At 42.8% G+C, this 26,256-nt stretch overlaps 1 protein-coding gene and 1 pseudogene across 4 annotated transcripts in view; both read left to right on the forward strand.

Moving 5' to 3' along the window:
* GALNT10 (polypeptide N-acetylgalactosaminyltransferase 10) overlaps nt 1-26,256 on the forward strand; it is a 230,473-nt gene that overhangs the window by 31,368 nt on the left and 172,849 nt on the right. The window lies entirely within an intron of this gene.
* On the forward strand, nt 5,238-5,387 carry LOC135270681 (U1 spliceosomal RNA; annotated as a pseudogene).

The raw sequence follows: 26,256 nt of genomic DNA on the forward strand, positions 1-26,256 counted from the left end.
TCCCACCATCAGTGTATAAGAGTTCTGGCTGCTCAGCATCCTCACCAACACTTAGAATGGTCAGTCTTTAATTTTAGCCATTCTGGTATTTGTGAAGAAGTGAAATCTTCATGTCTTACATGAAATTTACATGCTCCCATGAAGAGCATCTCTTCACATGTTTATTGGCCATTTTATGTCTTTTGTGAAATGTCTGTTAAAATTTTTTGCCATTTTTAAATTGGATTGCTTTATTGAGTTTAAAAAAAAAATTTTTTTTTTTTTTGAGATGGAGTCTTGCTCTGTTGCCCAGGCTGGAGTGCAGTGGCACAATCTCGGCTCACTGCAACCTCTGCCTCCCGGATTCCAGCAATTCTCCTGCCTCAGACCCCTGAGTAGTTGGGATTACAGGCACCCGCCACCACACCCAGCTAATTTTTGTATCTGTAGTAGAGACAGGGTTTCACCATGTTGGTCAGGCTGGTCTTGAACTCCTGACCTCGTGATCCACCCACCTCAGCCTCCCAAAGTGCTGGGATTACAGACGTGAGCCACCAAGCCCAGCCAAGAATGGTTTACATATTCTGCCTACAAGTCTTTTGTCTGTTATATGTTTTCTGAATAAATTCTCCCAGTCTGTGCCTTGCTTTTTTGTTTTCCTAATAAGGTATCAGTATCCTCTGGGAAAGTCTGGAGCATATGGGGTTTCCAGGGATAAGTAAGACATTGAAATTAACAAATGTAGTAAACCTTAAGAATCCTGTGGAACCTGAATGTGGTACCAACATGAATATTTATCATATTAACTCTTAATTTGGATATTATTTTGCATAATTCGAGAAAAACACTGTGTAGGGCACCATACTAGGTGCTAGGAGAGATGGAAAGAAAGGTATAGACATAATCAGACATGGACACTCTTCTCAGGAGGCCCACATCTGTGGAGGGAGAGGCCTAAAACATGCATATTAATACTAATCATTATTGCTTGCATGATCTGCTTTACTGGCTTGATAATCCTCAGAACAACCCTCTGAGGTAGATTGTCCTCATTTGGCAGATGTAGAAACTGAGGCTTAGAGAAGTTAAGTAACTTCCCCAGTTTATACAGCTAGGGCATGGGGGAGCTGGATTCAATCCCAATACTGTCTGACTTCGAAGGCCACATCCTTAACCTTTGCCTTAAATTGCCTCCCAAATATAGCATAAGGGAGACTGTATTAAGGAACTATAAGTGAGTTATAAACAGAGCATTGTGGAGTAAGAAGTGAACATTTGTTTTTGGCTTTGTACCAGAAAGCACTATGAAGGAGTTAGCATTTGAGCTGGGCCTTGAAGGATGTTCATAACCTCAGCAGCAAAGATGACAGAAAGGGAATAACAATTGGAGGGAGCAGGCCGGGTGCAGTAGTCACAGCACCATGGGAGGCCGAAGCGGGTAGATCACCTGAGGTCAGGAGTTTGAGACCAGCCTGGCCAACATGGTAAAACCTCATCTCTACTAAAAATATACAAGTTAGCCATGCATGGTGGTGCAGGCCTGTCATCCCAGCTACTCGGGAGGCTGAGGCAGGAGGATCACCAGAGCCTGGGAGGCAGAGGTTGCAGTGAGCTGAGATCACGCCACTACACTCCAGTCTGGGTGACAGGGCAAGACCCTGTCTCACAAAAAAAAAAAAAAAAATATTGGAGGAAGCAGCATAAGCAAGGTCACAGAGGTGGGAATGGTCCTGGAAACTGTTGACTAAAGCCTTATTTTCCTCAAGGGGAACAGTGAGAGAAAAGGGAATTAAAATCTACTCTCAAGAGGCCTTGAACTTTGGGCTCAGAAATTTGAATTTGATTCCAGAGGCAATAGTGATCCACTGAAGCATTTGAGCAATGGGGAGGGGAAATATTATAGAAGGTTGTGTGTCCCAGAAGGACAAGGAGGTAGAGGAGGTGCAGAGAACAGTCAGGGATCTTGTGGTCCCCACTATAGGTATTGGGGCCCCCACCTAGGGCATTAGCCACAGAAATGGACAAGAAGGGATAAATACATAATCCAAAAGTAGTAGCCAGCTTCCCCATTCATCATTTTTATTCTATCAATTTTTCTATAATCTGGGACTAATTTGACCCAGTCTCTTGCTTCCTCCTTCTTCCTTGACCATCTGTATTTTGCATACTTCATTGCTCTCAGTTGTAGCCAGGGAGAAGAAAGAAACTCAATTTGTCCAGCTTGTAATTTGTTGGCTAATTCTGATAAATGAGGTGGTTCCTGGAGAAGGCAGAAACTTTTGGCTAAAATGAAGTTTTATACTATTTGTACATGCATTTATTCATTCATTAAGCTAACCAGATTCATTCATTTACCATTCATTCATCCAAACATTTATTCATTCTATAAACAGTCATTTGATAGTTATCGAGTATCTGATATGTGCCAGACATTGTGGTAGATACTGAAGATACAGTGGGTAACAGACAACAGAACACAGTCTCTGTCCACAAGAAGAGCTCATTTCATTTTTTTTTTTTTTTTTTTTTTTTTTTTTGAGATGGAGGCTTGCTCTGTCTCCCAGACTGGAATACAGTAGCATGATCTTGGCTGACTGCAACCTCTGCCTCTTGGGTTCAAGCAATTCTGCCTCAGCCTCCTGAGTAGCTAGGACTTCAGGTGTGCACCACCCCACCTGGCTAATGTTTTGTATTTTTAGTAGAGAAAGGGTTTCACCATTTTGGCCAGGCTGGGCCTGAACTCCTGACCTCAAGCAATCCACCTGTAATACCAAAGTGCTGGGATTATAGGAGTGAGCCACCACGCCTGGCCCCCACCTCCCCTTTTTTTTTCAAGGCAGGGTCTCACTGTGTCACCCAGGCTGGAATGATAATGACTCACTGCAGCCTCAACCTTCTGGGCTCAAGTAGTCCTCTAACCTCAGCCTCCTGAGTAGCTAGGACTACAGAATGCACCACCACACTTGGCTAATTTGTTTTTTCAATTTTTATCTTTTGTTGAGATGAGGTCTCATTATGTTGCCCAGGCTTGTCTTGAGTTCCTGAGCTCATGCAATCCTCTTACTTCGGCTTCCCAAAGTGTTAGGATTAAAGGTGTGAGCCACCATGTGCAGCCAAAGTTCACATTTTAATGGAGGATTAGTTCTGCCATCGTCCTTTGGATTTTCTTTTTGTCTCACTTTTTAATGTTCCTTTTCCTCTCCTTTCTTGTCTTCTTTTGGATTTTTTTCTCATTTTACTTTTTCCTTCTCTTCTGCTAAAAGAGTTTTGTATTGTTTCTCCACTTTGAATAGTTAACTAAGAAATTTAAAATGCATTCTTGAATCTAAAACTATGAGTTTTTAATAGCTGATACAGGGAACTTAGCTTATCAGCTTCGATCACCATACTTTGACCTATATGCTATGGTTGTCATATATTTTAGTTCTATTTTTTAATTTCCTAAGACTGTAGTATTACTGTTTTCTACAGACCTTCCAAGTGGAATCACTTTTCTTCTGCATGAAGCTTATCCTTTTAAATTTCCTTCAGCAAAGGGCTCTTGATAACCAACTCTCAGTGTTTGTTTGAGAATATTATTTCCCTCCTGTTCTTGCTGGGTATATGATTCTGGTTGACAGTGTTTACTCTCACTACATTCAATATATTCTACTGCATTCTGGTTTCCATTATAGCTGCAGAGAAGTCAGGGGTCATCTAATGATTATTGCTGTAAATGACATCTGTCTTTTATCTGACTACTTTTAAGATTTTATCTCTGTTTTTAGTGTTCTGTACTTTCACTATAACGTAGATTTTTAAAAGTAGTTTTACTGCCATATAAATGACATAAATTAAACTGCACATGTTTAAAGTGTTCAATTTTGTAAATTTAAGCATATCTATAAACCCGTGAAAACATCACCACCTCAAGAAAATGATTATATCCATCATTCCCCAGAATTTCCTCTTGTCCCTTTGCATTTGTAACCTCTCCCTCTTATCCCTCCTGCCTCTCTTCTAATCCTGGGCAATCACTGCCCTCTGTCACTATAGATTAGTTTGTATTTTCTAGAGTTTTATACAAATGGAATCATACAGTAAGTACTTTAAAAAAAAAAAACTTGCTTTTTTCAGTGACCATGATTGTTTTGAGATTCATCTATGTAGCATGTATCAGTAGTTTGCTCCCTTTTTATTGAGAAATAATGTTTCTTTGTGTAGTTATACCACAGTTTACTTTTCCATTTACCTGTTGATGGACCTGTGGGTTATTTCCAATTTTGTGCTATTACAAAGTTACTGTGAAATTTATGTACAAGCCTTTGTGTTGGACATATGCTTTTATTTCTCTTGTGTAAACACCTAGGAGTAGAATAGCTTGATTATGTGTATATTTAACTGTGGTGACTCCATTTTACATTCCCAGCAGCAGTATATGAGAGTTTCAGTTTTACCACATCCTTGTCAATACTTAATATGATCAGTCTTTTAAATTATAGCCTTCTTATAGGTGTGTGGTGATATCTCAATGCAGTTTTAATTTATATTTTTCTAAGGAACAATGATGTCGAGCATCTTTTTGCATGCTTGTTTCCCTCTGTATATCTTTTTTTGTGATGTGTCTGTTAATACCTTTTGCCCGTTTAAAAAATTTGGTTGTTGATTTCTCATTATTGAATTTTGAGAGTCCCTCATATTCTATATACAAGTCTTTTATCAGAGATACGTTTTTGCAGTATTTTTTTTCCAGCCTGTGGCTTGTCTTTTATTCTCTTAATAGTGTCTTTTGAAAAGCAGAAGTTTTAAATTTTGATGCAGTTTGATTTATCAGTTTGTTCTTTTATGTATCATGCTTTTGGTGTTGTATCTAAGAAGTCTTTGCCTCTCTGAAAGTTCCAAGCCTTTTTTTTCTTATGTTTTCTCCTAGATGTTTTGTAAGTTTAGACTTTACATTTGGATTTATGATCAATTTTGAGTTAATTTTTGTATGGGGTTGATATAGTTTGGATATGTTTCCCCACTGAAATCTCATGTTGAACTGTAATCTCCCATGCTGGAGGTGGGGCTTGGTGGGAGGTGTTTTGGATCATGGAGGTGGATCCCTCATGGCTTGGTGCTGTCTTCATGATAGTGAGTTCTTGCAAGATCTGGTTGTTTAAAAGTGCATGGCATCTCCCCTCCCCCCATTCTCTCTCACTCCTACTTTCTCCATGTGATGTGCCTGCTCCTCCACCTTCCACTATGATTGTAAGCTTCCTGATTGTAAGCTTTTAGGTATACTTACCTGGCAGGGGAGATACCATGATCACGAAGGTGGTTTTCCCAGGGCGAGGTTTATCCATTGCACTCCGGATGTGCTGACCCCTGCAATTTCCCCAAATGTGGGAAACTCGACTGCCTAATTTGTGGTTTTTAGGCCTCCCTAAAAGCCAAGCAGATGCCAGCACCATGCTTCCTGTAAAGCCTTCAGAACCATGAGCCAATTAAACCTCTTGTCTTTATAAATTACCCAGTCGCAGGTATTTATTTATAGCAATGCAAGAATGGTCTACCACAGTGGTATAAAGTATGGATCAAAGTTTTTGTTTTTCTACTGATATTCGATTGTTCTGGTATCATTGGTTGAGTAGACCATCATTTCCCTATTAATTACTTTTGCATCTTTGTCAAAAATTAGTTGCCCATGTATGCATGTGTATATGAACTCATATTTCTTGGAAACTTTTCTCTGGGTATCCTTCAAGGGCTGGGTAAAGGCAGATTCTTCCAGGAAGGATTGGCATTTGCTTCTGCTGTGTGCCTAGTGAGATCACTTTACATTAAATTTTCAGCTTGAAGTTTGTCAGATCTCCCAGGTACTCTGACTATGGACCAAAAACCTGTATGAGAGCTAGCATAGTAATAAATTCTCAAGAGAGATTCCTTCCCATCCCACTTACTCTTTGCCAGAATTGGGGGATTTATTTCTCACTCATTCTTATACTAAGGATGTAGGGAGCCCCAATTATATGTGGGTGGTGGTATTGAGTGAACTCCTGCCAAACTCCCATCTTGTGTGGACACTGGGCGTTGTTCTCTGTGTCCTATGTTCTAAGAGGATGTGCAAATCCACACTCAGGTTAACCTGGTTTAGTAAATGCCCTCAAAATGAAAGCCCATTTCAGTTCTCTGCTTAACTCTGGGTTCTTGTTTTCATTTGGTTTTTGGTTTCTGATTATTTCTTACTTTCTTGCAAGTTTGTCCATGCGTTTTAAAAATGTGATATTGGTTTTGGTTTTGGTTTTGCCCTTTTCATTGTTTTCACCTAGTGGTTTGGCCAGGGTATTCTACCACACTGCTGGAAATAGAGGTTGGGTCTCAGTCTTTTTGTATTGTTAGGAATTGTTTCTTCTCTGGTAATGTGGGATTGATTGCATTTTGGTTAGTTTTTGTTTTCATTTCTTTTGCTAAACACTAGAGAACCAGGGGAGGAAGGTACTTACGTTTCCTATATTGGTGGTCTCTGTACACTGTGGTGTTATGATCACCTAATAAACTCCTGGGCTTTACTAAATCATCTGTGCCAACTAAGTTGAAGTTTTATTTTAGTGTGATTAAAATTCCTGCACTAAACCATATCTAGAGTTAATCCCTTATCTACTCTGGTAGTAGGCTGTAAGTAATCTCTTTTAGATTATTTAATATAATTAAAACAATGTGATTGTTTGTATAACTATTGGATTTAATCTTCCGTACAAAGAATGTAAGTTCCATGAAATTGGAGACCAGAACAGTCTTACTCCTCCCATAGTATCCCTACTTTCTGGCACAGTGCCTGGCATATATAGAGCTTTTGATAAACAAAGTGAATGAATGAATGAATGACAGGGTTTGTCAGGGTACATTGAAGAAGCAGACATCTGTGATAACTTAGTTTGGTCCAACAGCCATCTGTGGAGCCCTACTCTGTGTCAGTCTCCATGCTGGGCACATTTGAAAAATGCAGAGATGAGTAAAACACAAGTCTCACCCTCAAGGAATCCTCAGTCCAGTGGAAAAAAGGCAGTGTTCCCATTATTGGAATTTCCATATTCTAATAATAAACTTTTTTGTGTTGTGAATAGACTAATGTTGGGGTGGAACCTCACTATTGATCAGCTATCCCGGTTTTAAATACTATAATCCTGTGTACCCAAAGCTCTCTGACCCAGAAAAAGTCTCAGGTAGGCACCTAATGTGATGCTCAAATTCCTGTCTCAAACCTCTCTTTAATCCGTTTGACTGTCAAGTGCCTCCCTATGCCCAGGAGGCACGATATGCCAGTATATCGTGTCATTTGGGGAATGCTAAGTTTAAAATAAAAACATAAGTTCCTGTCCCCAGGGGGTTTACTAGTTAGGGAGTGTGGAGATTGTGGACAGCAATCACTGGGCCTGCCTGTAGAAGCCCTAAGTGGACACAAGTAGATAATTCCTGGGCCCCGTAGCACAGGGCACAGATAAGGGGACACTGCCCCTTGGTAGGCAGCAAGACTTTCAAGTCCCCAAATCTGCACCATAGGCTTCTGTGTCTGGCTTATGAGTAGCAGCTTTATGGTCTTTGAAGTTGTTTTCTAGATGTGATGGGGCTAGAGAGATAGCAGGTAACCAGCCCACAGTTCTGTGGTTCTCAGACTTGTGAGCCTCTCTTGCATGGGACCACCTACATTCCTGGGCCCAAGATGTGCCTCTGAGAAGACACAAGTCAGAGAGGAGCTGTGTGTGCCCACAGCATCCGTTCCTCCTGTGCCCTTACTCTGCACCGCTTACTGGCAGTTTCTGAAGTAAACCAAAGGTCAGTGACCTTGAATCTAATCCAGGTCATAATTCTTACTCGTTCTGGAGCCCAGGCCCGTCCTGGGGTCTGACCTAGCCTAGGAAGAGCAGATGTACCATTTGGTAAATAAAAGAAAGTCAAGCTTATTTGACATATTTTGTGCATGTGACTTCACAGAGGTGTCAAGGCATACACCAGACAAGGCGGGCCCCTGCAGCTTCTGAGGGCCTGCCACCAACAAGCTTTGTGAATGTCGGCTGCCTGGCCTCCCTAGGTCTTCTTGTCCTTATATATAGATGAGAGAAATTGGCTGGAGCTGTGATTCCAATCACTGGTCCACAGACTTGTTCCTGTGGTTGAAATTTTTACCTGTCCAAGGGAAAATGAGGAGAGAGTAGTGTTTTTCAAAAAGCTACGTGTTACTGATCCTGAGCGGACATCTTTCCAAGTTGGTATAATGCATCCTCTATTTTATAAAATAGAGACGCAGTAGTAATAGCAGACAGTAGGTTGCTTGCCTTCTTGGTTGGCTTGAATGTACATCTGCACAGAATGCAAAGCTGGTAACATCGTCTCTTTCCAACACCACTTTTTGGGGAAAATCTTTTCAAGCCCATTGAATTCAGGAGTTAGAAATGCCAGTTTAGATTACTTCAAAATTGGATAGCCTCAAGCTTTTCTGATGTATGTATGGATTATGGGGAGGGTGGGAGACACTTTCCTGTTCTTATTGGCTGTGAAGTTTGGGTTTTATTTTATTTTTGGTTTTATTTTTTACTATGCTCAAACCCCTGTCTCAGCCCTTTTTTAAGTCCAGTTAACTATCAAGTGCCTCTCTATGCCCAGGAGTATAGCAAGTCATTTGGGGAATACTAAGTTTGAATTAGAGTGAACCCCAGTCTCCTGTTGGGGTACTGAGGCCACTGTGGGACAGCATCTTGGTCTATTATCTCAAGGCCATACATGTTTGTAGGTCATGAGTTTGGCATGAGTTTTTATTGCTGGCATATCTCTACCTCTCTGTACCTTTCTGGCTCTCTGGGATACAGAAAAGTCCTTTGACACTTGCACACTTGTCTTCATTGGTAATCCTACAAACCCAGGTTTTTGGGCTCATCAGCTTTTCTGCACAGGATCCTGCGTACCTTCCATGCATGGATTAGCTTCAGGCCAGAGAGCCTGTTAAGTCACGTTCCCTTGCTGTATATCAGCTCAAAGAAATACTGCAGGCGTGGATGGCTCTGTGCCCTCCAGGGAGAGAGAGCCAGGAGCTCAGCACACTGCTAAATAGTGACCTATGAGAACCTTTAAGGCAGTGAGAATAAACTGAAGGAAAGAGATTGAAAGCAGATTTTTATAGAAAGTGAGTTAGAAAGCTACCCCACAGGTGAGTTTAAGGCCCACCTCTATCTCTTGGTGCTGTGTGGCTCCAGGCAAGCCACTTAACCTCTCTAGGAGGTTATTTTATCTTTTATTTTATTTTCATCCTTAATAAAAACAGAATGCTGTTATCTGTCCTTTTAGTTGCTTATTGTAAGGTTATTTGGCTATTATATGTGCTTTGGTTATTATGAGTAAGATACTGTGAGCTTTGATAATGGTCAAATGCAAATAGGATTCATTTACTTATTCAATACCTTTGCTGCTAATGCCTGCTATGTGCCAGGCATAGTTCTGTGTAGTGGTGAGAAAACCAGATCTAGCCTTCAGGAAGCTTACATTCCAGAAGAAAAAAAAAAAAAAAACAGACAATAAACAAGCAAACAAATAAATAAGACCATGATAATAGGTGCTATGAAGGAAATAAATAGGCTGGCATTAGAGTCAGGGGAGGAAGTTAAAAGAGGTTTCTCTGAAGATATGAAGGTCAGGTTGTTATCCAAAGCCTGGGAAGAAGCCTGGAAAAGAATGTCTAACCAGCAGGCTCAGCAGGTAGAAGGGCCATGAGGCTACAAAGCACTGTCTTGCTTGAAGACTAGAAAGAGTGCAGTGTGACGGGAGCATTGTGATAAGTAACAGAAATGTGGTCAATTTCAAAAAGTGTTGAGTAGCTACAACTTGTTTTCATGCCTTTCTTCCTATTTTTCAAGCTCATTTGTCTTTGGGAACAAAATTAATTTACAGATATGTTCTGGATATTAAAATCATTTAAAAAATATCTTTAGAATGTAGAAGGGAGAATTACTGTAGATTAGTTACAGAGTATATATGGACTGTAGAGTCAGTTAGCCCCAGGCTCACATCAGCTATGCCACTTATAAGCTCTCTGATCTTGGACAACTTACTCAACCTTTCTGGGCCTCAGTTTCCCTATCTGTAAAATGGGGATAATAATCTCTGAGCTCCATTCTTCAGAGGATTGTTATAATGTTTAACGAAATGATAAATATGAAAATGGTTGGAATGTTTAAAGGGCGTTGTTAATGGGAAAGAGAATGTCTTGACTCCAGGTTGGTTCTTTGCACCCTGGGCCTGTTTGGCTGTTGGTAATTGGATACTCTCAGATAAGATTTTCTGTAGCTGGGTTGAATCAATGTTAACTTGCAAGTGGGAAGCCTGTTCTAGGGCTTGTCCTTCGAATGCAGCAGAAATGATATTAAAAGGAAATAAATGAATAATAAATGAAGGGCTCTGAAGTCAGGCTGCTACTGCAAGATTTCTGTGTGTGGGAAACTCAGCAAAAAGAAAATGGTCTCATCGTGCTGTCTCTGCAAGGAGAAGTGGGCTTCTGCAGGCAGCGCTGTGTTATGAACAAAGACTCTGGTCTCTGAAAAGAGACCAAGGTGAGGAACCAGTGGGTGGAGGCCTTGTCCTGGGGTGCCCAGCAGGTTAGTGGTGGCAGTGGTCTCTGTACCCCAACCCTCTGCTCTTGGCATTCTGAAAGTTATTTCACAGCACATGGTTGTCAAGTGGCTCCCATATTTGTGATACTGTGCTAGGCCCTGGGGATACAGGGTAGACAGGGCCTCCTTCATGGCACTGACAGTCTTGCTGGGAGACTGTAATGGTAGAAAGGTGACAGAAGTGTTTTTGGTGGGCAAGCAGAGGATGCCGTGGGAACACATTCAAGGGTTAGAATTGCTGCTTCTTGGACTGTTTACTTTTCTCCTTATTATCTGACCAGACATCATGAGCTATGGTGGTGGCCAGTGTCAGATTCACCATGAAGCTTCAAAGGCCCTTCCTTCCAAGGCTCTGGGAGGGGCCCTAGGAATGTGTTCCATGGTCATCAGTCCTCTTAACATTTGCAAAAGAGCATTTAACTATGGTCAGTTACAACCACTCTCTCTCATCTCTCTAACTTCTCCTCCTCTCTGGTAGTGGTGTGGCCACAGGCATTTTTAAGATTCTGTGGTGGGAAAGTTGAGTTGGGATACATACAACAGCACTTTAAAAATGCATTGTGTGCGTGCTTTAATTTCATATTCTTCTTGAAGAGTCTGTCCTCACCCCCACCTGCCAAAGCATCAACATCAGATCCCACAAAACCAGATCTGCCCATTGTGGTGGCTTTGATTTTTCCTGCCTGGGGTCTTAGTGGCTGGCAGCGGTGACAGGAACCAGCAACTTTGTTCCAGGTGAAGAGCGGGCTCACAGGCTACAAGAGCTGTCTGCAGGTTCCAAAAGGGCTTGCGTGGAGATTACTAAGCATATTTATCTATTCCTGGTATATAAATTGGGTACAAAATTGATAGCATTTCCTCTGTGCCAGGCACTGTTCTAAGCACATCATTACATAGTAACTCCTTTAATTCTCAGAAACAAGTTTGTGAAATAGATATGATTACCTTCATTTTACACATGAGGGAAGTAAGGTACAGTGAGATCAAGTAACTTGATAGTGGGATTCAAACCCATTGAGTCTGGCATCAGGATCAGGCCAGGCGGGCATGTGACCAGTGCATCTGCACAGGTCCCTGCCCTGAGAGAGGCCCTGCATATACAGGGTTGGTCCTGATCGGGGCCTGTGTGCCTTACCTCTCACTACATTATTATGTAGAGGTATGCAGAATATGGTACAAGCTGCCCCAATAAGTAGTGAGTTCCCCAGTCTGGGAGATGTTCAAGATGAGGCTGGACAACACTTGAGCAGTAATACTTTAGAGGAGGCCTAAACGCCAGATAGGAGGAGGTTGAACTAGACAAGCTTTAGCATCTGAGATTCACTGAGCCTTGAGATTCTAGGATTCTGTGACTTTCCCTTCCACAACTTTACAGAAAGTCAGAAAATAGAGGAAACTGGGCCGAGGGAAGTAGTCTAGTGCATAGAATTTAGTGAGAAAGTGGGACAGTTCCCAAAGGAAAGAAATCCATGGAAGGACAAGGAACCTGGAGATGTTTCCCTAGACTGCTGGCAATGGCGCTGGGCTGTGGTCCGTTCAAAGCCCAGCAGCATTGCCACAAAAACCTGCTTCTCTCTCCATTATCACCAGAAATGCCTCTGACTAGCCACAGATAAATACAATGAGCATTCAGTTGCAGGGGCTTCTTGGTCTCAGTGAGCCTGCAGGTTCTACCAATGGGTCACTGGCCACAGCAGCAGCTGGAAATATCGTGATTACAGCAGCACAGATGGGGTTCATCTGAGACCTTGAGTTCTGTCCTCTGAGGCTGCAGTCTTTGCAGAGACTTTCCCTACCACCTGGAGAGCTGAACGGAGACTTGTAGCTTCAGTACTAGGAAAGGGCCTTAGAGGTTGATTATTCCAGGAGTTCTCAGACTTTTCTCTGGAACCCATCCATGTGTGTGTATATGTGCTTGAGTGTTTTGGAGGACCAGCAATTGAGGACATGAGGAACCTATGACCTTCTAGACTTTCTGTTATGGCTGTACCAGTAACTCTTAATGTTGTGACCCTGAGCCAGTTATTTAATTGCTTTGATCCTCAATTATTTCTACCTCTGTAAAGGAGGTATGAGAGGATTAATGTCAGTACTCGAAAAATTTTATCTAGCAATTTCCATTAATAACACAAGTTGGATAGTGCTTTGGGGTTTTCAAAGAGCTATTCACATATGTAATCTCACCAGTTGTCTTAATCGCAAGAAGTCATATTGCCCTCATTTTACTGATAAAGGAACTGAGGCTAAAGACTTAGGAGGAAGCAAAGCCAGACCTAGAAGTTGATAATTTTATAATAGGGATCCTTTGTATTTTCTAAAAGTTTGTCCTTTTGTTCATTGTGCCAGGTTCCCACAACTTAACATTTACATTGTCCCCAGAACACTCTTATGCACAATGATGTTTTACTAAGGTCTGGGGAGCCCTCAATGTGCCCCATCTTAGGTCTGCTTGGACTGGGAGACTAGCAGAAGGAGTCAAAACCTGGGCTCTAAAGTTAGATCCCTTGTGTTCACAGTTCCAATTTGTCACTCCCCAGTTGTGTCACCTGAACAAGTGGCTTAACCTCTTGGAACCTGAATTTTCTCATGTGCAAAATCAGGACAGCCGTAGTATCTACCACATGGAACTACTGGAGGAATTCCATGAGGTGATCCATGTAAAACGCCCAGCTCCATGCCTGACCCAATACAGCTTAGCTGTCATTGTTACTGTTGTTATAACTATTAGCACATTCACACTAAATGTGTCCATCTTTAAATGAGCCACTTTCTATAATTTGGTCATTACACATTAAACACATTTTTAATAAACTTGTTTTAGGCTTAGATTGTAGGCTCCTCTGGTCTTCTTTTTATCATCTGTTAGAAGTATTTTTAAAAGCTCTGCCTGAATTCATGGGGAGCCCCTGTAAATCCACTTGAAAGCAGATCTCATCACTAAAAACCCACAAAACGCCTCAGTGTGCTTGAAGGAGTCAGGATGTGATTTATGGTGTCCACTTCTCGCGGCCATTTGCCATTTTGCAAACTGCCATTGCCATTAGTTGTCACTTTTGAGTATTTATGATCTTGCAGTTGGAGCACTTTGATTCTCATAACAGAAACAGGGTCACATTTAGAAAATGTACCCTATGCTGAGCTGGAAAATGAGACCCCTAGGGTGGTTGATGGATGGGGCCGCACAGGAGAGATGTGGCCTGCCAGCCAGGCTGCACTATGCCCTTTCCACACATCCCAGTTGGAAACTATCTTTGCGGCTCTGGCCTTAGCCTGCCAGGCCTGGGTTTTCTGCTTGGCACTGACTAGGGGTCTGGGGCAAAAGCTAACTACCAAAACCGGTTTCCACATGGACGCCCTTTACAGCCATGAGACTGGCAAAGATAGAGCTAGGATTTGCCAGGAATTCCTCCATGGTTCTAAACTGGTTCCTTGTGTCCCAGGTAGCAGAGAGAGTTTGGGATCTTGCAAGTAAGGAAGCATGAGTTAAGTGTGGCACTGACAAATGGAACTGGCAACAGGCAGGACATTGTTGCCCACTTTGGGCCTCAATTTTTCCTCTGCTAAATGGGAGGGTTTGATTTTGGTGAGCTCTGAGGACCATTTTTACAGCCCATTGAATCTCTTGATTTCAGAGAGGTGCCTCTTGACTGTGAAATTATTTGGGATTTTGGTTAAGAGGAGTTGAGGGTTTTGAGAGGAGACAAGAAATTGCTTTTAAGTTGTGGTTTTAAAAAAAAATTCAAGATATTCATTGTGTATGAAAAAGAATACTATCTCCACCACTGTAATGCATCCACACACTTGTGAGAATCTGTCTACCAGGAGAATCTGAGGTGAGGATGTGAGTCCTGACTCGGCTCTCTCTGTGAGACCTTGGACAGATCCCATTCCCACTAGCTTTGTTTCTCCCACTGGGAAATCCCTCCAGGACACTGCATTACATTAGGTTGCTCTGTCGCCTTAAGCTCCTCTTGGCTGGGACAGTTTCTCGGACTTCCCTTGTTTTTGAGAAGCCCTGGTCAGGCATTTTTTAGAATCTGTTAGGATTTGTCTGATGTTTTTCTGATGTGTAGATGGGGGTAATGGGTTTGGGAGCAAGATTACAGTGGTAAAGTGCTATTTTCATTGCATCACATCAGGGTACCTACAATTAACATGACTTATCACTGTCCGTGTTGACCTTGATCCCATAGTGAAAATAGTGCTTGCTAGATTTCTCCACCACACCATGACTCATGTTTTCTTCCTTTTCATATTGTACTCTTTGAAGGAAGTCATTATAAGCTGCCCTTGGCCTTCTCTTTTGAGAAGGCTTTTGGGGCCATTTGTTTATTTCATTAAACAATATTGGCTGCTGCCTGCATACCCAGCCCAGTGTTGTGTCCTAGGGTTGTGGAGACACGTAAGACATGGCCTGTGCCCTTGAGGCATTTGGGGTCTAGAAGGCAACACAGACACAAGTAGCAACAGTTACAGCAACTCTAGGGAAGTCCAGTGAGAAGTTCCCACAGGCATGGAAAGGAAGTCGCCTCACACCAGGCTTTTCTGTTTTCTGTTTTTGTGCTTTAAGTGAATTTTCTTAATGCCCTCTATTTCCTTCAACCATAAAGTTTTAAATGTTCAAAAGGAAAAAAAAAGCGAAAAGCCTAGCTTATTTCCTTTCCATAGTTATCCTGAGACTCCTGGATATTATTTTTTAAGTGTTTGCATAGCACTTTCCCTGTTGAAAGCATTTTTTTAGTCATTAATTAGTAATCCACATTAATATGCAGATTGAATTAATCTATTTCAGGCAGAAGTTTGTCTGGAGGAAGCAAAATAGCTTAAGTGTTATTTCTCCCCACCTGCATCTTCTCCTTCTCCCCCTGCACTTTACCCTGGTCATTATTAGGATTATTGCTGTGATTATTAAACGCTGATTGAGCACTGGAAGTGTCTGTGGTGCTTCGAAGAACTCCAGGGAAGGCAAGTCCCTGCTCTCTGGACGCAGAGCTGCACAGAGGCTGCCGTGGGGGATTCATTAGCACTGGGAAAGTGAAATTGGCCTCATAAATAGTCATCCTCAGGAAACAGTTTCAGCTCTCCTATTTTTATTTTAGTTGCACTAAGCTGAATTCCTTCTCGGCTGTTATTGTCTGAGGATGTTGGCTTTTACTTTCAGAAAAAAGTATATCCTCCATAATATGACTACCATTTATTGTGCTGTTATTATGCACCAAGTTTTCAGCAAACCTTATATTTGATTCATACCAACCTTGTGGGGAAGGCTCTGTTATTTTCTTGTAGAACTGAGGAAGCCAAGTCTCAGAGAAGGGCAATCTCAAGGCTGGTCAGTGTCAGAGCTGAGCTTTGAACTCTTAATCCTGTAGCTCCAAAGCCTTCCCTCTTAATGCTTCTCTTTAACTCACCATTCAGTGCCTTCCCAGCCTCACTACCCAATTTGTTTCTGTATCTTCACATCTTCCTTCCTCTTCTTGTTGGTCTCTGGGGAATACAAGTCTTTCTGAGAATATTTTTGTTCAGCCTCATTATAACTCAGCAGGGTAGGTACTGTCTTTATTTATAGTGGGGCTGGCTTAGGAGCCCTCTGCTGCAGCTGAAGGAGGTTCTTTTGCCTCTTTTATTCCTACCCATCCTTCTGTGCACAGTTCAGAGTCATTACCCTGGGCAGAAAAGACTGTATAAGGCAGGGGTCCCTAACCCCTAGGCCACGAACTGCCTGTCAGGAACCTGCCGGCAGAGCAGGAGGTGAGTGGTGGGGCGAGCAAGTGAAGCTGAGCTCTGCCTCCTGTCAGGTCAGCTGTGGCATTAGGTTCTCCTATGAGCCGAACCCTATGGTGAACGTGCATGCGAGGGATCTAGGTTGTGCACTCTTTCTGAGAATCTAATGATAAATGTAATACGCTTCCCCTACCCCTAGACCTTCTGTCCTCATCTTTGGAAAAATTGTGTTCCACAAAACCAGTCCCTGTGCCAAAAAGATTGGAGGACTGCTGGTATAAGGCCTCTGCCATTATCAGCCATTTGTTGAACAGCATTTATTGGCTAGTGCTGGGATTACAGATGTGAACAGCCCATTCCTGCCCTCCACCAGCTCAGAGTCTACTGAGGGAAGAGAGCACCTTGAGTTCCAGATGTCCCATTAATTGGGCACTTCTGTTTCCGGCCTTGCAGTAATAGATATCTGTGTTTTAATAAGCAGCTCCCACATGCCAGACCTTCTGCTCAGAGATTGATATCCATGACTCTTGTTGATTCCTCACCTTCTCCTTAGTGGGTGAGTTTTTTTGTGTCCCCATGTAACAGGTAAAGAAACCAGAGCTCTTAGAAGACTGAATTGCTTAAGAAGAAACATTTGGGACTTGGCAGAGCTGCTTTTCAAACTCAGATCTGCCTGAATCTGGAGGCTTCCTTTTAGTGTTGCCTGTGTGTGTATGAGAGTATGTATTCGTGCATACACAGGGTTACACTTACCATACATCAGGTGCAGGACTAGGTTAGTGAGGGACACATCCCTATCCTTATGGGCCTGCCATCTGGTGGGGTGACAGACGGACACAAAAATAACCCTCAAATTTGATTGTAGATGCTTCAAGGACTATTCCTATTTCTTTTGTTTGTTTGTTTGTTTGTTTGTTTTTGAGACGGAGTTTCGCTCTTGTTACCCAGGCTGGAGTGCAATGGCGCGATCTCGGCTCACCGCAACCTCCGCCTCCTGGGTTCAGGCAACTCTCCTGCCTCAGCCTCCCGAGTAGCTGGGATTACAGGCATGCGCCACCATGCCCAGCCAATTTTTTGTATTAGTAGAGACGGGGTTTCACCATGTTGACCAGGATGGTCTCGATCTCTTGACCTCGTGATCCACCCGCCTCGGCCTCCCAAAGTGCTGGGATTACAGGACTATTCCTATTTCTGAGTGTCCTTGGGCAAGTGCTGTAACTTCTCTCAGCCCTAGTGTCCTCACCTATAAAATGAGGATAATAAAACCTATGTCCCAGGATTATGATAAAGAGTGGAAGCGAGAAAGCGCATAAAGCGCTTAGTATATGGTAGACCCAATATACAGTAGCACTGACTGCAAGTGTTAGTGAGGTCCTAATCCCGGGTTAGAGTACTCAGTAATGGGTCAACTTGATACAATTTTCTGGACTTCTCAGTCTGTTGGTCTTAGAGCTATGATGAGACCTTTAGATACTTAAGAACATGGATCATTTCTGATAGTTTTCTGTGTCCTGGGTTAAGAGTATGAACCTCCCTAGCACACAGAAGATGGATGTGTACTCAACATCTAATAAATGCTCATTAGTTGATTGAAAACAACAATTATATTTTGTGGCTGGGGAAGTTGGGGAAAATCATGCAAGTGTAGCTGAAAGTATTTTATTTAGGAATCTAGAGTGTTGATAAAAGTCCAGTTTTTTGGATAAGGAAAGAGAAATTCAAGGCCAGGTACATAAAACCAATCAGAATGTGCTATTTCACTGTGGTGCAGAGCAGAGTTAGACCTGGGGTTGAGGGCCTCTCAGCCGCTTCCTGGCTATGTGACCCGGGCAAGGTATAGCAGAGCCTCAAGTGTCCTCATCTGTAATTTGAAGGAAAAAGTACCTGCCTTGCAAAATTGTGGAGATCAAACAAGGTAATGTTCAGAATGCGTTTAGTACAGCGTTCCAGTAAGGAATAGAGCTTAAATGCTCAGTAAATGGCTGGAGGTGTTGTTTTGAGGGGGCCTCTTGCTGAGATTTGGAGCCTCATGGAGTTCTGCCTGATAGATGGTCTATTTCAGATTCCTGTCATTCTCGCTTTTGACTGGGGTTTTTCTGGAAATGTCTATGGAAAGAATGTGCTATTGCCAGTTAGATGAGGCCTTCTGGAGAGGCCCCACCCTAGCCCATTCCTGAGGAGTATGGGTTTGGGGTTTGGCAGTTCCTTAGGATTCTGGGCCCCAACTGAGGGGCAGAGCTGCAGGATTAGCCAATTCAGAGTCGCTGAAATGTGGAAACAGAGAGGGGTGGGGGGCAGGGGACAACAGCAACATAATCTCATTATAGAAAGTTCACAAAATGCAGATCAGTACAAACAAAAAGAAATTTCCCACTAATTGTGAACATCCAGAGATAAGCAGAGTTGCATTGTATATATCTGTTCACATTTTTAGCATGCAATTTGTATGTCGCTAAGGAAATAATAGAGAGGTTTGTGTTAACAAGATTTTTTTTACATGTATCAAAACATCACATTGTACTCCATAAATTTGTATAATTATTGTGTCAACTAAAAATTAAAACCAAGCCTTTTTTTACATAATATATTGTGAGTAGGAATTATTTTATGTTAATAAATAGAGTTGTGGCTCATCATTTTAAAATGCCAGCTATTACTCCTCTTTGGGAGATGAATTCTAGTTTCTCTAACCATTTCTATGTTGTTGGGCATTTAGATTATTTCCAGTTTTTCATTATTATAAACAACACACAGTGGGCATTCTCCTCAACACATATTGGCTTGTTCGTCCAGTTATTTCCTCAGTAAAAGTCCTTAGAATTGGAGCCATCATAAGGCTTTTTGAATACATTTTCTTCCCTTTCACCACTGCAAGGCTTGGAAGTGGCATTAAGAGAAAGGATACTGGAGTTTGGGAATAGTCTTATTCTTCATCACCATCACCACCACAGTAACTCACAGTGCCCAGTCCTTCAGAGTCACAAAAGATTTTCAGTCCTTGTCTCATTTGTCTGGCTCTGTGAAGTGGGCAGGGCAAGGCATCTCCATTTTGCAGATTAGAAAACTTTTAAGGGGCTTGCTCAAAAGTTGCACGATTAGAAAATAATGATTACCAGATTCTACTCCACTCAGTCTAATTCAATAAGTCTTTCGATGATAAATCACTGTTTTTTTAGGTTGGCCCAGGGTTTTCTGCAGGACAGCCATCTTGTTTGAGGAGGTTACAGGTCATACTCGCAGCTTTCTGCCCCACTTTAGACCTCCTGAGGAAGCACTTTTCTGATGGTAGCCCAGAAAGCTGCATTTTACAGGGTTCTAGGGTGACTGTTATGGTTTGAGAATTGCTGGTCTGAGCCTGGGCCCTTTGCACCACTGGTTGGGTCCCTCGGGCGCTTTTCTTCTTCCTACTTCTCCTATATGATGCTCTTTGAATATTCTTTGGTGCATCTGCCCAGGCAGCTATTCTGGGGTTAATAATTGTGAACCCATGAGGTGCAAACCCTTCCTGCAGAGGGTCCCAGTGGCCAGGCAAAAGCTCCTAAATCCCTGCTTCCCTCCTGTCACTCTCTTGAGAGCTCAGTGACTCTGGGCACTTGTGGGATTATGCCCAAGCACTCAGAGCCCTCCTCTGTGTGACAGTATGGTCCCGGCTCAGTCTGGCTGACCTTGTCTGCCTAAGGCATCTGAGGTTATTCTAGCTCCTGCCCTCAACCCAGATTCCCAGATGTAACCCAGGCATTTTAAAAAGTCCTTCTTCCTCTTGATTGGTCTCCTTGATGTACAATAGCCTCCACCCCTTAAAGTGCTTCAACCTTGTCTAGTTATTGTTTTCAGCCCTGGTCCCTGACAGCTTTGTTAGTTGTTCTATTTTGGCATGTTTTTTGATTCTACAAAGCTTGAATTACTTTCCTAAGAGCTTAGTAAGTCAGTTCTGTTACAAGCACAGACCATGGAATACAAGCAGATCTGGGTTCACACGGCAGCTCTGCCACTTACTAGCTGTGCCACCTTGGGCTGGTTACTTCACACCTCTGTGCCTCCTCTCTCTGTCTGCAAAGTGGGATAGCATCAGCATGCACCTTATAAATGTTTTCAGAGATGGGGTCTCAAATTATCTCAAGTAATGAATGAATGCGCTTAGCAGGGTGCCTGGTACACTGTTACACAGTACTATCATTGATAGTACTATTGTATCCTCCCTTGGGAACAGGAACTACTCTCTTGCTTTCTACTCCCACCCACTTTTGAGCATTTGCAGTTCCTATAACAGACAGAAGAGAGATGCAGTATTTGTTGAACAAATTATTTGACTCTTCCTGTTTCCATTTAAGTACTATTTAACTTGTGATTGCTTGTCAGGAGTACCTGGGTGTACTTTCCCACATAAGCAACTTTCCCTTTTGGGGGAAATTTAACCAAAAGTGGCAGTATTACATAGTGGTTAATAATGCATGGTCCAGAATTAGACTACCTGGATTTGACTCCTGGTTCTGCCATTTGTTAGCTGTGTGACCTTGAGCAAATTATTTAACCACTCTGTGTCTCAGTTTTCTCATCTGTAAAGGAGGAGCAATAATAGTTCTTTCTTATGTGGTCATCATGAGGACTAAAGTAATTAATACACTTAATTCCTGAAATAGGGTCTGTCACAGAATAAGCCCTTGATGAAAGTTGTTCTTATTATGTTCTTGCAAAGATCTTTCAGGGAAGGAGTATTGCTGTCGAAAGCCATTTCAAGAAGTTGCTAGGGAAGCTGGTCTGAAAGCTCAGAATTCTTCCTCTAAGCCATTGTTTGGCATATATTATAAATTGGTCCCTGTCTCTTCAGCCACCAGAAGCTTAATAAGTATTTAAATTCTTGAGATGTTAGTGCTCTAAAGGGTGCTTAGAGAGCTTCTTGGCCATAGTCCTCGTTTTATAGATGAAGAGAAGAGGCCCAGACAGGGAGGAAGCTTGCCCAGGTCACTCAGTGAGTGAGTAGCAGCACCAGGAACCAGAAGCCAAGACTTTAGCCCAGGGCTCAGACCATGACAGCAAACACTTAGTTTTCATTGCCACATTCCACAACCTGCAGGGGATGAGAAGGTTCATTTTCTTCCTAAACGGGAGCTTTGCCACTGCTGGGAATGGAGTGACCGCCTAGCAAGGGATGGATTACATAGTTAGATAGCAGTCATGTGGCCTGCATTATTCCCTGCATAACCACAGGCACATTTGTGTAATACTAAGAATTATTTCAGGAGGCTGGGTCTGGTGGCTCATGCCTGTAATACCAGCACTTTCAGAGACTCAGGTGGGAGGATTGCTTGAGGCTAGGTGTTTAAGACCAGCCTGGGCAACATAGTGAGATCCTGTCCCTACAAAAAAATTTTTTTAATTAAAAAAAAAAAAGAATATTTCAATCTGCTTTGAAAGAAAGATGAGATTCCAACATATGAAAGGCTTTTTTGAGGGAATGCTGGATCAAATTTGTTCTGTGAGCCCAGAGGGCAAAGCTAGGACTGGTGAGATTGGGGAAGTTCAGTGCTTACCCATTTAATAAATAAGTTTGGAGTGTTTTCTCTATGCTGGAGGAGTGCCCAGGATTGAGTGATAATCCAGCAGACAGCAAGGGTGGCAGATGTAAAAACACATGAGCCCAGTAAAGTGGAACAGGTGCTGTGAGAGAAGCAAAGGCAGCAGCCAGAGAGGGCAAAAAGCAGGGGCAGCCACTTCCACTTGGAACTAGGTTTCAAGGAGGTATTACTGCTGGGGTACATCTTCGAAGATGAATCTCTGTTTTCCAGGCAGATGGAGGTTGGGACATTCCCAGCAGAAAGAATGAAGCATAGTATGAAAAGTTCACTATTTTTGGTGGTCTCAAAACTACTTAGGTATAGAGCATGGAGTTGCTGGGGGGACCTAGGTGTTAGGTAGAGATTAGGGGTGCCGATCACCAGGGGCCTGTGGGTTCTTCCCAGGAGCTGGAATTCGACCCTGAAGGCCATGGGATGCCACTGCAGGGATTTTGGAAGCTCATGCAGCAGAATGAGCTGTACAGCTTTGCAATTTAAAAAGCTCACTGGGCTGTCAGCCTGGAAAGCAGACTGGAAAGGACACTGGAGGCCAGGAGAGCTGTCGAAGACTTGTGTGGTGGTGCAGGGGGATGAGATGACAACTAGAGCCACAATGGTGGCAGTGAAGATGGGCATGCAAAGACAAGCATGAGGGGACAGAAGAGTCCAAGAGGTGGAGTCAGCACGACTTGGTTACCAGTTGGATACGGGGAGGTGAGGGACAGGTGATGTTGGGGCTAGCAATGACAACTGTTGTGCATGCTAAGCACCTGACATGGCTGGTCTCATCTTATCCTCACCAGTGGGTACTATCCCTGTAAGCTTGCTTTACCCATGTTGCAGCTGAGGAAATTGGCTCAGAAAGGTTCAAACTTGTCTGCAGGTCACAGTGAATGAGTCATGTAGCAGGGACTCCAAACTCCTGCTTTAAACTGCTGTGCCCCACCATTCCTTGAGTTTCTAGCTTAGGCTACTGAGGGAATCAGGGCACTTTTCTTTCATGTTGGTCATACAGAGAAATCAGAAGGGGAGAGGCTGACCTAATCTTATGGTCCCATATTAGGAATAGCATTTTAGGCTCCAGTTAAGTTGCTGGAATGTATATGGAGATACTAGAAGTGGTTAAGAATGGTTTTAAAATAGCTCACAGTAGCTTTGCAGGTTTGCTTTCCTTTTCTGATGCCATGAGAATGATTGGGAGTCAAACCCAGCTTCTAGTTTAGTTTCTGCTACTTTCCAGCTGTCTGATCCTAGGTAAGTTACTGTAAGTTCCTGGGCTTGCCCCTTTTCCTTTCACATAGTGAGGTTCCTCGTCTAGTCTTCATGTGCACTTGTTCAAACACAGATTTCTGGCCCCCAAGCCCAAAGTTGTGACTCAGTAGGCCTGGTGTGGAGCCTGAGAATTTGCATTTCCAGTAAGTTTCTAGGAGATGCTAATGCTGCCAGACTGGGGACCACACTGTCCTAGGTGCTCTTTCTGTTCCTTTTGAGCATGTGAGCTCCATTCCAGTGGCAGAGACAAAGTAGCCAAATGCACACACCAGTATTAATACCAGAGGACATTCAATCCAAGACAAGCAGCACAAATCAAGCAAAACGGGTGGAACTTTGAAATGACAACAGGTTACAATTCATCCTGTCCTTTCATTCTCTTCTACTCTTTTTTTAATCCTATGCCCACCACCAGTAAGCCCAGGGCAAAACCCCCTCTAATAACTTGTTTCCCTTTGTGGGTTTCAGTATAGATGGGTCCATGGAGGAGTCCTACATACCAACTATTGTCAGGGCCAGGACACCTGCCCCAAGCAGTTGATAGATTAAAGATACCCAAGACAGGCACAGACTCCCCAGGTCACAGGAGTTCACCAGCTTGAGACAAAACTTCTACTAAGTAGCCTGCAGGGCTGCCCTTTATCCTAAGTGGCAGAAAAGCTTCTCTCTCTCTCGCTATCCCACAGATCACCCATCTTGGTCTTCTTGGCCTACAGGGGCATATAAGGGAATGTTGTTTTTCTTGACCACATGCTAGGCATGAGCAGCATCGGGCCTCCCTCTGACCCTGTGCCAGAAATCTGATGAAGAAATTCCAGGGAGACAAATGGAGATTACATGGAAATCAATCATGCACAGCTGGTGTTCTCCGTAGGCAGCTGTTCAATTTTATTTCCTTTTCATTTTTCTCCCCGTTCCTGAAGATCAACTCCTTTAAGAGCTTGACACCAGCTAGACTTGTGTGATTAAGTGGTAAACTGGCTGCTGGAGCCCTCTGTGTGTTTCTGTGGAACTGGGAGATTGTTCAAGGCAACTGATAAGTCCGTCCTTTGGACCAATGATGGCATGAGAACTGTTTGAAGGCATTTTGGTATTTATTTCTTGGAGTCTTACTTCTGAGTATCTAGGTTTCCCCTTCATTTCATTTAAATTATTTTTCCATAAAGCCCATGCATCATTTTGGCTGCTTCAGCTGAAAGTGATGGAAGACCCAGCTCATTTAAATGATATGGAGATTTATTATTTCATTTATCAAGAACCTTGGCACAAGGGTGACTATGGTGTTAATTCATTCAGTGGCTCAGCAGCATAATCTAAGATTCATATTCCTGCCACCTCTCTGCTCTGCCATACTCAGCATGTACTCCCCAGGTTAAAGTTCCTCATTGCCCCAAGATGACTGCTGCAGATCCAGACATTACACATAGACACAGAAACCTGCAGGGTGGATCACTGGACAAAATCAGAGTTCGTTTAGGAAGAAGGAAGGGGTTGGAGTGAGAAATAACCATCGGAGTCACTCAATCTAGGTGTCAATCCTTGTTAAGAAACATTTAGCCATTCTCTTCTGCCTAAAAGATTATAAACATCTTGTCCTGACATAATTTAACTTGTACAGTATGCCCTCACTTCCTAATTTTTATTTTCTCCTATATTCTCCACATATAGCCATTGCACAGCCTAACAGGAGTACTTGCTATTGCCAGAATTTGCTACATGTCTCATTTCTACTTCTTGCCTTGCTCAGGCTGTGCCCTATCTCTGGAATGCACTCTGTTCATGGTCTCTGTCTCTCAACACAAACATGTCAAGGGACCGGGATAAAAACAGAGACTTTCTCTTCTCCCTCTTGTCTTTATCTTTTTTTAGACAATCTTTTTATTGCAAAATAAAATACAAGATACAGAAAGCTAAACAAATTGTAGGCGTAATGAATTATTATCAGGTGAACCTCTTTGCAGCTACTACCGGCCAAGAAGTAGAACACTGCCAGTCCGTCCAGAAACCCCTTCTTGTACCCTATCTGATCACAGCCCCCTCTTTACCCTTAATAGTAACCTTACTTCTATGCCAGTCCCTTCCTTTCATTTTAAAAATAGATTTATCACCCAAATGTGCACCCCTATTAGTTTAGCCTTATCCATTTTAAAGTGTGATTTTTTTTTTTTTTTTTTTTTTTTGAGACGGAGTTTCGCTCTTGTTACCCAGGCTGGAGTGCAATGGCGCGATCTCGGCTCACCGCGACCTCCGCCTCCTGGGTTCAGGCAATTCTCCTGCCTCAGCCTCCCGAGTAGCTGGGATTACAGGCACGCGCCACCATGCCCAGCTAATTTTTTGTATTTTTAGTAGAGACGGAGTTTCACCATGTTGACCAGGATGGTCTCGATCTCTTGACCTCATGATCTACCCGCCTCGGCCTCCCAAAGTGCTGGGATTACAAGCTTGAGCCACTGCGCCCGGCCAATAAAAAAAAATTTTTTTTTATTTTAATTTTTATTTTTTTCAGTCATTCTTCTTTGTTAAAAAAAATTTAATTGTAAATACACATAACACAAAATTTACCATTTTATCCATTTTTAAGTGTTAAAGTGTGATGTTTTTAAAGTCTCAGTCTGGTTGGGCGCGGTGGCTCACGCCTGTAATCCCAGCACTTTGGGAGGCCGAGGCGGGTAGATCATGAGGTCAAGAGATCGAGACCATCCTGGTCAACATGGTGAAACCCCGTCTCTACTAAAAATACAAAAAATTAGCTGGGCATGGTGGCGCGTGCCTGTAATCCCAGCTACTCGGGAGGCTGAGGCAGAACTTGCACTCGGGGGTGGGGGTGGGGGCAGATGTTGCAGTGAGCTGAGATCACACCATTGCACTCCAGCCTGGCGACAGAGTAAGACTCCATCTCAAAAAAATAAAAATAAAAACAAGTCTCAATCTACGGGTTTCTCCTTCATTTCTTTCTTTTCCTTACAATTTATCTGTTGAACAACACAGGCCTATCAGGTTTTCCACAGTCTGGATTTTGCTGATTTTACTCTTGTGGTTCAAGTTAACATATTCCTCAGTTTTCTTTACTTTATGCAAATTGGCAGTGGATCCAGACTGGCATTGATGCC

This window comes from Aotus nancymaae, unplaced genomic scaffold (genome assembly GCF_030222135.1).
Source record: "Aotus nancymaae isolate 86718 unplaced genomic scaffold, 86718_ANA_hifiasm-v0.15.2.pri h1tg000064l_1, whole genome shotgun sequence".
NCBI lineage: Eukaryota > Metazoa > Chordata > Mammalia > Primates > Aotidae > Aotus > Aotus nancymaae.